Below are 13,227 nucleotides of genomic sequence, written 5' to 3'. Positions count from 1 at the left end.
TTCATGCCTGTTGTTTGGGGGAGTGAGGGACACAAAAGAAGCTGATTACCTAACCTCTCCGTTCTGGAGCAGTTTGAAATCTAGCTGATACACATAAAAGCAATTTAAGATCATGTACACCGCTAAAAATAGCAGTCATCGGTTCATAAATCCCTTATTTTATAAAGTAGAATCTGAGAGAAAACTTGCCCAGTGTTGCATAGGTGAACACAAACACAGAATATCGAGTGAAGGTTAAAGTAATGTACATAGATGTTGAAGAAATGGAAGAACAAGATGTCTGTACCTACATCCTACTTATTATTAATTATTGCTAAAATTCATATATCTCTTTAAGGTTGGCGGAATCACTCTATCTATTATTTCATTGGATCTTCACAGCGACCCTTTGAGGTAGGTACTCTTATTATCTCCATTTTTGGAATGAGGAAACTGAGATTGAGAAAACTTAAGTGACTTACATAAGGTCACACAACTAATAAGTGTCAGGGTCAAGATTCCCATTCTGGTCTTCTTGACTTCAAGTCCACCAAGTTCTCAATCCACTGCATCTAGCTTCCTAACCTCCCCATTTCCTGCCATTCCTTCAGCTTCCCTCTCACCCCACTTTTAAGGTAGATAAGCACATCCTGGGAACTTTCATGCTTTTAGTTATGAATTCATAGGTGACTTCATTTTGAAGATGTACTCTTTAACTAAGGCCTTCACATCAAGCCAGGTCAGACAAACATGAGATATGTCATATCTTAGATATATCATGATATGTCATGCTTCTTGGCCTATGGACGAAAACTTATGAAGATATTCCATATGTGAAGGGGAAAGTGAGGGCTAGTTATAGGAGAAAAGTACCCATTTTATTCATCTTTTGGATCTGGTGTCAGGGAAACTAAGACAAGATAAATGACTTATCTGTAAAATGGGGCTATTGATAAACTGGCTGTTTTCTCTCTTTCCTATCTCCACCGCCTAGCTTTTTGGGTTTCCTTCAAGTCCTATTTAAAATCCCACATACCTGAATCCTTTCCTGACTCCCTCCCTTAATTCTAATACCTTCCTTCTGTTGTTTTTTCAGATTTATCCTGTCTATAGATAGCTTGTTTGTACATAATTGCTTGCATCTCTCCCCCCACCCCTTTCCCCCATTGAACTGTGAACTCCTTAAGAGCAGGAAGGGTCTTTTACCTTTCTTTGTATCTCCAACACTTAGCGCAGTACCTGGCACATAGGTACTTAATAAATGTTTAGTCACTGACTGACTGACTGATTGACCTGCCACCCCCTTGCACCTAAGGTTGTTGTGAAGACTAAGGGGTTAATGTCCACTGAGAGTCTGAGAGCCTTGGATGAGGAAGGTACTGTATAAATAGCGTTGTTGTGATATTGAATGCTCTGGCTTTGTTCTTGTTTCTCTGGTATTTGACTTCCGGTATTTAGCTTCCCACATGTTTAATCGCTGGAGGTATTTGCATGTAAACAGCCGTGTTCAGCTCACCTATTATAGAAGGAGCCACTACCAGGTTCTTAGCCCTGCTGAGGAGCATCAGAATTGAGTTGGGAAATCTCATTTCCTTCTTTAAAAAGCCCCCAGGAATCAGGAATGAGAGAAATGCAGAAAATATGCCCCACATGCGGAACTGTTCCTGAATAAGGCATTTATTGAAAAGGTTTTGCAGAAGGCGGCATTTAATTTCAGAGTTATTTGTGTCTGCTTGCTGCTCATTTGAAGTGGTTTGTTAACTGCTTAGGTGCCAGTCCTCCTGGGGTATGAATGCAGCTTCCCAGCCTCACATTGCAAAGATACCTGAGAGCCCTCTGGAGGAATGGGGACTTATCTCTGGGCTCAGTTTCAGAACCTTATTACTTAGTGACTTCACCAGAAACTCAGGCCTATGTCTTCTTTTTAGTTATATTTTTTGATAGACAACAGATTGTGTGGTTTTGTTTTCTTATCTGTTAGGTCACTCTCTGGTTTTATTAGGATTGTCTAATATATTCACGTTTAAAATTCTGAATGTTAGACAAGTGCAAGGGTAAGGAACCTTCTGCCTCAAGGCCACATGTGGCCCTCTAAATCCTCAAGTGTGGCCCTTTGACTGAATCCAAACTTAATAAAAGGATTTGTTCTGTAAAACTTGGACGCCTTCAAAAGGCTGCATCCAAGGACCTAGAAGGCCACATGTATTCCCCATCCCTGGACTAGTGTTTTCCTTCATTTGTTTCTTTCTTATTGCTTTTTTTTTTGGTGGGGGGATTCTCTTTACTTTGTTTCTTTCATTAGTTTTGTGTGCACTGCTTTGAGCCTAATCTCTTCCCAAAGGCTGTCCCCGACCCTTCAACTCGGTGTTGCCTACCCTATCTCAAGTTCTTTGAATTTACTGAAATTGCTACTTTCTCTTCCTTTTATTTACTTAGTTATTACTCTCTTCCTCTTTTTTTTTGGCTAGGTAATGGGGCCAAGTGACTCGCCCAGGGTCACTCAGCTAGTAAGTGTTATGTGTCTGAGGCTGGATTTGAACCCAGGTCCTCCTGAATCCAGGGCTGGTGCTCTATCCACTGTACCACCTAGCTGCCCCTCTTCCTCTTTTCAAGGTCCCTTTTGGTAGCTTTACTAGCTCCCATGGGTTTAATTACCATCACTATACAGATGACACCCAGATTTATGTATGCAGCCTCAATCTTTCCCTTGAGCATCACGAGTAGGCTATTGAACAAAGCCAAAACTAAATTCATTAACTTTACCTCCAAAGCCTCCCTCTTTTCCAAACTTGCCTAATTTTGTCAAATTCTTCTAGTCTCCAACTTCATAATGCTGGTACTGTCTTCAACGATTCACTCTCCCTCAATCCCTATGTCCAGTCAGTCGACAAATCTTGCTGATTCTACTCGTACAATAGCTCTCTTACCTGATCTCTTCTCTTTTCACATCATAAGTGCCTCAGTTCAGACCCTCATCATCTCTAGCCTAGATTATTTCAATACTCACCCTCTCCATTGGTCACCCTGTCTTCTCTCTTCCCACTCTATTTTTCCACACTGCTTGACAAAGTGATTTTCCTTAAAAGCATATCTGCCTGTGTTGATCCCCTACTCAGCTGACCCTATTGGTATAAAATATAAGCTCCTCTGGGTAGCTTTTAAAGCCCTTAGACCCAACCTATGTGTTTAGCCTTCTTGAACATGGCTCCCCTCCCTCCTTCCCTCTCTCTGCAATCCAATAAACTTGCCTTCTCTTTCCATGTCAGCTGTCTCTGCCTTTGTACTCACTAGTATTTGTGACGCATTCTCACCTCATCTCTGCCTTATAAGATCTCTCTCTTCCTTCAAGACACAGCTCAAGCATCACCCTTTTTACATGAAGTCTTTCCTGATTCCCTCCACTCCCCTCCAACTGCTTGTGCCCTCTCTCCCAAACTACATTGTATTTAGTTAGTTGCTATTTATTCTGTATATACTCATATTTAGGGCAGCTAAGTAGCACAGTGGATAGAGTACTGGGCATGGAGTCTGGAAGGCTCATCTTCCTGAGTTCAAATCTGGCCTCAGACACTTACTAGCTGTGTGACCCTAGGCAAGTCACTTAACCCTGTCTGCTTTAGTTTTTCATCTGTAAAATGAACTGGAGAAGGACATGACAAAACCACTCCAGTATCTTTGCAAAGAAAATCCCATATGGGGTCACAAAGAGTTGGAAACAACCCCATTAAAATATAAGCGCCTTGCAGATAGGGAATTGTTTCATTCTTTACATTCATTTCCCCAATGTCTAACACAATTCTTGGCACATAGTAGATACTTAGTAAATGGTTGTCGATTGACTCTCTTTTCCCAGTTATTTAAGTACTTAATTAACAATCTCCCCTCCCCCTCCAACTTTTGCTTTGTTCTCATTATTTCTGTTCCCTTCTAGTATGTTTTGCCTTTTATTTTAAGAGTCATAGACTTACTTGTTTCTGCTTTGTTTTCTCTGTGCTCCTCATGGGGTTCAAGTTTCTGAAGAAACAGTATTGAACTCTTGCCATCTTCTATGTGATTCCCTTTGTAGAAGAGGCAGCGAGGTGGCACGGTGGGTAAGAGTACCTAACTTGGAGTCAGGAAGACCGGAGGTCAAATCAGAACTCAAGTAAACACTGCCTCCCTCAGTTTCCCCATCCGTAAAATGGGGATGATCATAGCACCTACCTCACCTAGTTGTCATGAAGATCGATGAGATAACAAGCATAGCACTTTACAAATCTTAAAGAGTTATATAAATGATAACTATTATTATTTGTTCCTTCCTGGCCAAAACCTGGCTGATCCAACACCTGAGGAAAAAAAGGTGAATTTCTTTTTTTGAGGAGAGGAAAAAAAAAATGGAGAAACCTAGTGATGTGCTAGTGTAGCAAGAGGAGACTCTCCTTTCCTCACATAGTAGCTCCCAGAGTTAGTATAAGACAAGGGGGGTCTTTGTTCTCTTCCTTTCATCTCCACTGACCTGCGTAGCTCCCCAGAGCTGATTACATGTTGCTGCCGTGTTCTTAGATCTTTGGAGGTGAGAAGCTGGCTACTTGAAAGGATGGTCTCCAGAGGTCTGGTGCTTTGTTGGCTTTTAGACAAGCCGTGGATAAAGCAAAGTTAACGTCGCTCACACCTGTTCCTACAACTTCTCTTTTCTCAGAAGCCCTGGAGGGTGGTTGTTTTGTTTTGTTTTGTTTTTAACAGTGAAGTACTGTGGGGGCCTGTTCTGTGTAATCTCAGCACTGGCTGGGGGCCAGACCTGTCACTGACTCACAAGGCAGTGAATGAAATAGCTGCCCACCACTTCCTTTGGGCTTGGTTGGGTGGGAAGAACAGGCTTGGAATATGGGATTTACAGCATCCATTTAGCTACCTCATGTAGCTCTGGTTAATGGCCACGTCTTTCTGGGCAATCAACTTTTCCTGTTTGAGCACTTCTGTCCCATCCTCTTGCACCTTCCCCCTCTTCCCAGGGCTTTAGGGTCTGAGGACTGCTCTCCAGTCTCGGTTACGTCCTGTCTAGTCCTTTTGTGATACGTTTCTAAGCTGGGGAGAACACTTTTCTCCACCCACTTGGGAACTGGTTGGATGAGTTTCTTTGGCAGTTGGGTCTTTCTAGTTGAGGTCCCTTAGAAAACAAGTATGGGGGTGGGGTAGGGGGGTTTTGTTGGATAGGAAGGAAGACTCTTGCACTGGGATTTGTGAAGAGGTGACAGATGTGGTTTGTGGCTCTAGGTGTCTGGCAGGGCTAGCTAATTGTCTCTGAGATATTGTACCCCCATCTGGGTATTCTTGTACTTCTATAGAGAATCATAAGATCATAGTTACAGAGCTGGAAGGGGCCTCAGAGACCCATTTAATTCAATCCACCCCTCTCCTTTTACAAATGGGGAAACTGAGACTCATAAAATTGAAGCGACTTTCCCAAGGTCACATAAGTATAGTAGTAACTGTCAGAGGTGATAGCTTCTAGGCTCTATCCCCAGGGCCAGGAATGATTTCAGGTAGATCAGAGGTAAAACATGTTGGATTAGCTTTTGATTTTTCTCTCAAAAGTAGGGTGCAGGTTAAGCCTGAGGAAGGGGTAGTTTCATTAAAAAAGAAACAGAAGAGGACAAGTAAGTTAAAATTTTTAATGCCTTTTTTGCAAGGTAAGAAGCAAGTTACTAGTCTTGGAGTAAGGAAGAACTGGGCTCAAATCCTGTCTCTATATGCTCATTAGTGATGTGACCCTCTGCAAATCTCTTAATCTCTGTACATTTTAAATAATTTTCAAATAACACTTGCCTACTAAGTCACCAAAAGATGTCGATTTGTTATCTATGTTGGTGGAAGGAGTTCCCAAACTAGGAGTTCCCCACAATGACAAAATCACAAATATCTCCTGTTCTGTAAGGTTGGACTAGATGGGTAGGAGCAGCTTGTTGGAGAATGAACTCACCATTTCTTGATAGCTCCCTGCTGTTCATTCAAAATCCAGATCTATTTCTAAACTTTTGTTGTTCCTAAGTCATTTTCAGTCATGTCTGACTCTTTGTAACCTCTTTTGGAGTTTTCATGGCAAAGATACTAGAGTAATTTTACATTTCCTTTTCCAGTTCATTTTAAAGATGGGGAAACTGAGACAAACAGGGTTAAGTGACTTGCTGAGGGTCATACAGGTAGTATGTGTCTGAGGCTGAATTTGAACTCAGGTCTTCCAGACTCCAGGCCTGACACTCTATCCACTGTGTTGTCTAGTTGCCTATTTCTAAACTTGAGAAAATAAATTTTTTTAATAGTATTTTTTTTCAATTATAAGTTAAGACAATTTTTATCATTTATTTTTACAAGAAGGAAATTCAATTCTTTCTGGCTCTTTATTGATAACATTTTATTTTGACACAGCATAGAGCCCTCCCAGGGTATTCCTAATTGAATCTTCCATGTTGCATAATCTCTAAAAACACTAAGTTAAACAACATCAATGATTGCAACTAATTGTAAATTCTAGTAAATCCTTACATTCTAGTAGACTTCTGTTTGTTAAAACAAATGACAGGTGTATGTTTTATAAAAAGTACCTATGAGATCCTGTGTTTTTGATCTTAAACTTTGTTCCCAACTAAAAGCTGTCTTTATTAATATAGGTGTATTAATTGTGTATATTATTCTTTTGGTACTACTTTGTTTACTCTGTGTCATTTTATCTCCTGGTGCCATAGAAAATGTTGGCTTTGTAGTCAAAGGCCCTGACTTTGAGTTCTGTCTATGCTGCTTACCTCCTTATGTACTGTGGGATCTTGGGCAAAATCACTTAACCTCTCTGGGTTCAAGTTTCCTTATCTGTAAAATAAATGGGTTGGACTAGATACTAGAACTATGTGTTTTTCCATGTTTTGTTAAATTCGACATATTTGTTATTCATTATGTAGCAGTAATGTTCCATTACACTTCTATGACATAATTTATTCCATCATTTCCTGGTCACTGGACACACTAATTAATGAATCCAACAACTCAATTGAACAAATATAGGCATTTAACTCTTTTTTTTTTTTTGCTGTTATTTTTTGTTTTTAATGTTGCTTTCATTTCAGCATACATATCCCTCTCCTTTGCCCTAGCCAATAAGCCATCCCTTGTGAGAAAGAAAGAAATGAAGAAAAAAGAGGGAAAAAAGAAAATTCAGCAAAATTAATCAACATTTCATCTGAATTTGATGGTATATGCCCCACCCCTGTGAAGAAGGGAGGGAGGTATATTTTCTTATCTTTTCTCTGGGGCTAGGCTTGGTCATTGTAATTAGACAGCTGAACAAATATTTATTAAACGCCTACTTGGTACCAAACTTTCTGCAAAGGCAGTGGGTCTACAAAGGCAAAAACAAAATAGCCACTACCCTCAAGAAGCTTATACTCTATTGAAGAGAACATTACATTCTCACTCTTAATCTGGGGTGCCAGACAGAGAATAATACCCCCTATTCCATCATTACAGCCATGAATGCCCCAAACCATTCTCTGTGGACTATATCCCTTTCTACATATCAGGCAAAGGTGGATTTCTCAGCCCTCTCCATTATTTGTTAGTTCAATCGTTTTCTTACTTTGAATTTTATTAATCTCTTCTTTGATTTTCAGCATTTCCAATTTGGCATTTAATTGAGGTTTTTTAATTTGTTCTTTTTCTAGCTGTTATAGTTGCATGCCCAATTCATTGATCTGCTCTTTCTCTATTTTATTGTTGCAAGCATTTAGAGATACAAATTTTCCCCTAAATACTGCTTTGGCTGCATCCCATAAATTTTGGTATGTTGTCCCATTATTGTCATTCTCTTTGATGAAATTATTGATTGTTTCTGTGATTTGTTGTTTGACCCACTCATTCTTTAAGAGCCTTCTCCCTTATAACCCACAGAAAAGTAATTTAATTTAAGACCTGCTACCAATGTTCGCTTAGATCGGAGTGTGAATCTAATGAGAGCCCAAAGCCCAAATTCCCTAAACTGTAAGGAATTTAAGTCCTTAGTTTTTGCACTAATATAGTTTCTTGGTAGCCAGGTGGCATAGTGGAAGAGAGCACTGGTCTCAGAGTCAAGGAAAATCTGGATTCAAATCCGGCCTTATACACTTATAAGCTGTGTGACCTAGGCCACTCGTTTAATTTCTTTCAGCCTCAATTTCCTCATCTGTGAAAGAGGGACAATCAGAGCACTTACTTTTCAGGGTTTTTGTGAAAATCAGATAAGAGAACTTATTTGTATAAAATGCTTTGCAAACCTTAAGGTACAACACAAATGCTATTGTTGTTATTTTCTTAAAATTTCCTCTGGACCTTATATCTTTTTTTTTGCAAGGGTTGATATATGTCTTTAGCATACTTGAATTGACCTTGTTTTCTGAGTACAATATGTAATTTCTTTTTGTCTAGTTGATGGCCCTTTTCTCTCTTTACCTTGACTCAACTATAGAAAAATAACATCTTCATAGGTCTCTGTATGGTTTTCTTTCTAACCTCTTCTTGATGATAATGATTTTAATGAATAATAGTATTATGTAGTTCTTCATACTTTTCCAAAACATTTTCAGATTCATTATCTCATTTGCCTTTAAAATTTTAAAGCTCACTTCTGATAAGTTGTCTCCTGTCCATACATCATAATATTCAATATTCTTTGAAAGATAAAGCAACAGAAATGGCTTTATTCAGTGATTCTCTGATAACAAACATCAGAAAGGTGTGAAACAGGGAGTCGGCTCCTTGAATGAGGAGTTCACCACTGTGATGGAGGACAGTAAGCTCTTACTATGTGCTAAGCATGGTGCTAGGAGCTGGAGAACAGACAAAAATAAAAAAGTCCCTGCCCTCAAGTAGCTTACATTCTACTGAGGGGAAAGAACAGGTAAGAACACAGAACATGAAAGAACAGAATAAGCATCTACAAAATCTACCAAAAAAAATTTTTTTTAAGTGGGGAGGAAACCAGCAGCTGAGAGGATCAGGCTTCAATATATAAAGTGAGTTTTGAAGGGAAAGCAGAGTTCTGGAAGGAAATTTTTTTTTTTTTTGCAGAATTGCAGGATTTATTTTAATTTTTTTCACATAAAATCTATCCCCACATTTTCCTGTCTCTCCAATTAAATGAATAAAAACAAAGCCCCTCCCTTTTTTTAAACAAATATGTATAGTCAAGCAAAACAAATTCCCACTTTTGTCTGTGTCAAAAAAAAACATATTTTTCAACCTGGACTCTGAGTCCATGATGATCACTCAGTGATGAGATGGGTAGCATGAGATTCTAAAAGATAGAGGTAAAATGGGGGTACATTCCAGGTATGGGGGACAGTGAGTGAAAAGGGAGATAGATGACGTGCTATGTGCAAGAAGCAACCAGGAGTCTATTTAAGCCAAATTCTATTGTAGAGAGCAGGAAAGGATAGACTATATGATAAGCTAGGAAAGATACTGGAAAAAGAGATGAGGGCGATTTTTGTGAAGAACTTTAAAAGCTAAACAAAGGAGCTTCTATTTGATCCTAGAGGCAATAGGGAGCTATTGAAGTTTATTGAGAAGGGAAATGACATGGACAGATCTGAAATTTAGGAGAATCGCTTTCACAGCTGTGTGATAGATTGGAGAGGAGGGACACTAGAAAAAGAAAGACCAATTAAGAGGCTCTGTGACTTTGGGCAAATCACTTAACTTCCCTGGGTCTCACGTTCTTCATCTGTGAAACCAAGAGGAGGATTAAACTAGCAGAGCTCTGAGACTCCTTCCAGCTCCAGTCCCTGTAGTCTGTAAAATGCCTCGAATTTTTCTAGTGTTTGCTGTTCTTACCCTCTGTGGGGGTTTCTCTTCTCTCAAGGCGAAGTGATTCTTCTGCCTAAATTCTAACCACTGTGTGTCTATCTCCCATCACAGGCCTCCAGGGAATGTGCCCTGCCTATTCGTGAATTCTTTTTTATTTCATCTCCTGGTCTGGCCCTCCCCCAGGAGTAGGCATTGGCTTCTTCCTTTCTAGCTGAGTTATTTTCTATTTTCCCTGAGTCCAGTGCTTAGTAATAGAGGAACTTGAAGGTTTTAGACTCCTGTTCTTTGGTTGTGCGCGATTATGAGAACAAGGCTGTTAGGTGTTGGGTACAGGAGAGGTACAAAAAAATGTAATATTTATTTCAACTAGAGAGTACTAACCTAAGGGGGAAGAGGGTATGTGGGACAGAACTGTAGCCCTAGAGAGATGAATTTCTTTCTTCCTATTCAGTCAGTCAGTCAGTAAACATGAAATGCCTACTATGTGCCAGGCAGTGTGGTGGCAGTGTACCAGGCACTGGGGATGCAAAAGGAGGCATAAGTCAGTTCCTGTCTTAAAGGAGCAATCTAATACAGACAATAAGCAAACAAATATGGGCACACAAGCTATATACAGAATAATTGAGAAATAATGAATAAAGAGAACGCGCTAGAATTAAGAGGGTTTGGCAAAAGCTTTCTCTGTTGGGCCACTGTAGTATAAAGGGGGGTTTGAAACACACCTGTTCTCTTTATCAGGTATTCTCAAGACGTAGGAGAATGTAACCAGACTACCGCTAACTACCTAGTTCATTCTCAGATTTCGCAATTCCTTTGAACTTGATGCAATGGTAAATATTCTAAACTAGAAGGATCTGGTCCCTGTTTTCCCCACTTTTCCTGTCTCCCCTCCCAGCAGGTGGCCTCACAACAATTTGCTGATGCAGTGAGCCAGACAAGGTCACCTTTGCAGTGGCTAATTAGCCTTATCCCCACCCCTCTGCTTCCCAGCCATAGCTGGTTCTGAGAACCTCTTTCTAGCTCCAGAGACAGAGGACCTTGCTAATAAGATGGCCTCTTATCTAGGAAAGCCTTATCTTACCCAGAGAAATGAAACCCTAAAGAATAGGGTAGTGGAACATCTGGGACTTTCCTTGGTTTTGTTAATATTTTCTCGGGTAAAGTAAATCCCTCATCACTCATTCAGTCTTTATCCTCTTTTAACCTGGCTTTCATTCTCACTACTCCACTGAAATACCTTTCTCCAGGGTCACAAATGAATTCCCAGTTGCTAACTCCAGTGACATTTTTCTTGTTTTCATTCTCCTTGATCTCTCTTCAGTATTTAACATTGTAGGCCACCCCTCCTTCCTTGGCTTTCATGACAGTTGTTTTTCTTCAGTTATGTCTGACTTTTTGTGACTCCATGGACCATAAGGTTTTCTTGGCAAAGATCCTGGAGTGGTTTGTCATTTCCTTCTCTAGTGGATTAAGGCAAACAGAGGTGAAGAGACTTGCCCAGGGTCACACATCTATTAGGTGTCTGAGGCCACATTTGAACTCAGGTCTTCCGGACGCCAGGCCCAGCACTCTACCCACTGAGCCACCTAGCTTCCTCCTTATGACAGTATACTCTCCTAATCCTGATTGGTGAGTCTCTGACCCAGATCACCACAACATTTCATGGGGTGCTGAGGCTTCTATGAACTTTTCTACCTCCTCAGCAGCCCAGCCTGGAGTATTCCTCACTGCCCCCTCTTCCAGCTGCCTTTATGTGTTGTTTTCCACCATTAGAATATAAGCTTTTTGAGAGTGGGACTATCTTTTTCCCCTTCTATTGTATACCCAGTGCATATCACAATGCCTGGCACATAGTAAAAAATAAACTCTCTCTTTCTCTCTCTCTCTCTCACACACACACATGTTAGTCTCCCAGACTTGTAACTTAGGAGTCATCATTGACACATTCTTCTTGCCTCACATCTAATCAGTTGTCAAACACTACTGACTTTACCTGCATAATATCTGATCAGTTTATCTACTCCTTTCTATTCCCAGTGATTCTGACCCTAATTCCTTCTTATAAAAGGGGGTCTTCACAGATTTTCCTGCTTCCAGTCAGTTTCCTTTCTAGTCCATCCTTTATATCATTCCTCAAGTAATTTTCCTAATGAACCACATCTTGACTCAGAAATGAAGTCACTAATTACAGCATAAACCTTTGATCTTGGCCTTCAAGGCCTTCCAAGATGATTCCCATTAGCTTTTCAGCCTTACCTCATAATACTCTCCATGTACATTACATTCCAAACTAACTGTTGCTACTCTCTTACTCCTTTTTTTGTCCTGCCCTTTCCCTTTTCAGTACTTTTGCTCTTATAGTCCCTGTACCTGTAATGGCCTCCTCAACTCCCCTCATATCCTATGGAAATCTGTTCAAATCTCTCTCCTCCTTGAAATCCCAGATCAGGTATCATTTTCACCAAGATATTTTCTCTAACTTCTTGCTCTGAACTTCTTTCCCAGGAAAAAGTAAAACCCTGTTTTGAGATATCTGCTTCAGACTTCCCTTCATATTTTCCTTAGTCTTCTTTCTTACATAGTTATTTGTGTATGTGTCTTGCATGCCCCTATTAGGTCATAAGCTTCTTGATAGCAGCTGTCTGTCATGTCCATCTTTTTAACCCCATCATCTTATACCCAGTTGAAACTTAAATACATTTTCAATGAATTGGACCAGAAAATGCTTGGTGTGTGTTGTGTGTGTGTGTTTGTTCGAGGGCTGCATGCTTTGGTTTTATCATCTGTGAAATATGAACATTCTTCTAATTCCTTTGCATTAGAAACTGACAAATTGAGCATGACTGAATATATCTTGGAGTGAGACATGATAAGACTCTCCATACTAGGTTGTGAGTTTTATGGAAAACATCTCCCAAAATTGAGCTGGCCAGCCAGCCGCATTCATGGTTTGCCAAGAAAGGAGGGAAGTTTTAGTTATAGGGTTCTGTCCTGCAGTTCTAGATTTTTTCTTTCCTATCCCAGATTGCTCTCCATAGTCCTGCCTACTTATGGTCCAGGCTAAATGATTAGTTGCTGAGGTAAATGCGTAGCCATTTCTCCTGGGCCCTTTCTGGCTGGTTGGAAGCTCACTGACATTGGCTAATGACACTATAGTGGAAATTCACTTCCTGGCTAGGGGAACTGATGTGGATCTCCAGTGGTACTTTGGACCCCCATTTCACCCTTTCTTTGACCACAAAGGTGATAAGAGAGCTGCAATTCATTCCACAGGTATTGTATTGTGCAACGTTGGAGGAAGATATAAAGGAAATGTTAAGTAAGACAGCCCCACCCCTTAGAGAGCTCACCATCTGGTTTGGAAAATTAGATGTGATTAAGCACTAGAATAATAAGCAACTAGAATTTACAAAAGCAGAGATCCTTGGATTGATT

General features: G+C 40.2%; 1 protein-coding gene across 12 annotated transcripts in view; it reads left to right on the top strand.

The window, feature by feature from the left end:
• The window catches only part of PLEKHG3 (pleckstrin homology and RhoGEF domain containing G3), a 52,374-nt gene that overhangs the window by 9,483 nt on the left and 29,664 nt on the right, over positions 1–13,227 (top strand). For 11 of the 12 annotated variants that reach the window (XM_027843733.1, XM_027843734.1, XM_027843736.1 and 8 more), the window contains one exon: positions 338–393. The exons of the other annotated variant lie outside the window; for it this stretch is intronic. The gene's annotated coding sequence lies outside the window, so the exon portion shown is untranslated. The remainder of the gene's footprint in view (positions 1–337; positions 394–13,227) is intronic. 12 annotated transcript variants of the gene reach the window in all.

The sequence above is a fragment of the Vombatus ursinus genome, unplaced genomic scaffold, assembly GCF_900497805.2.
Source record: "Vombatus ursinus unplaced genomic scaffold, bare-nosed wombat genome assembly UNPS02014926.1, whole genome shotgun sequence".
NCBI lineage: Eukaryota > Metazoa > Chordata > Mammalia > Diprotodontia > Vombatidae > Vombatus > Vombatus ursinus.
The sequence above is the reverse complement of the archived record's forward strand: the minus strand, read 5'-3'. Positions and strand labels throughout refer to the sequence as shown.